Source organism: Atta colombica, unplaced genomic scaffold (assembly GCF_001594045.1).
Source record: "Atta colombica isolate Treedump-2 unplaced genomic scaffold, Acol1.0 scaffold140, whole genome shotgun sequence".
NCBI classification, from domain to species: Eukaryota; Metazoa; Arthropoda; class Insecta; order Hymenoptera; family Formicidae; genus Atta; species Atta colombica.
This window is the reverse complement of record NW_017259229.1, coordinates 1,938,793-1,939,078: the sequence shown is the minus strand read 5'-3', so window position 1 is coordinate 1,939,078 and position 286 is coordinate 1,938,793. Positions and strand designations below refer to the sequence as shown.

Below are 286 nucleotides of genomic sequence, written 5' to 3'. Positions count from 1 at the left end.
TATATATATTATATATGCAAGGGTGTCCCGCGAGACTTCTCCAACTGTCCACAGACGGAATCGAAATAAATATTAAAAGTAATCGAGATATTAATGTTTGCAATTGTACTAATGAGAGCGCGCCGATAGAAACGCTTCGGTCGCGGTATAGCCTGGCTCACTTTTTCAAACATAGGCTTCCCCTCTTATCTCTCCAACGCGTTATCGGCGCATTTCTATCGGCACGCTCTCATTAGTACAATTGCAAACATTAATATCTTATTATTATGAAAATCGCTAAACGATA

General features: G+C 39.5%; 1 protein-coding gene across 2 annotated transcripts in view; it reads left to right on the top strand.

Moving 5' to 3' along the window:
• The window catches only part of LOC108684853 (constitutive coactivator of PPAR-gamma-like protein 1 homolog), an 11,025-nt gene that overhangs the window by 9,255 nt on the left and 1,484 nt on the right, over window positions 1-286 (top strand). The window lies entirely within an intron of this gene.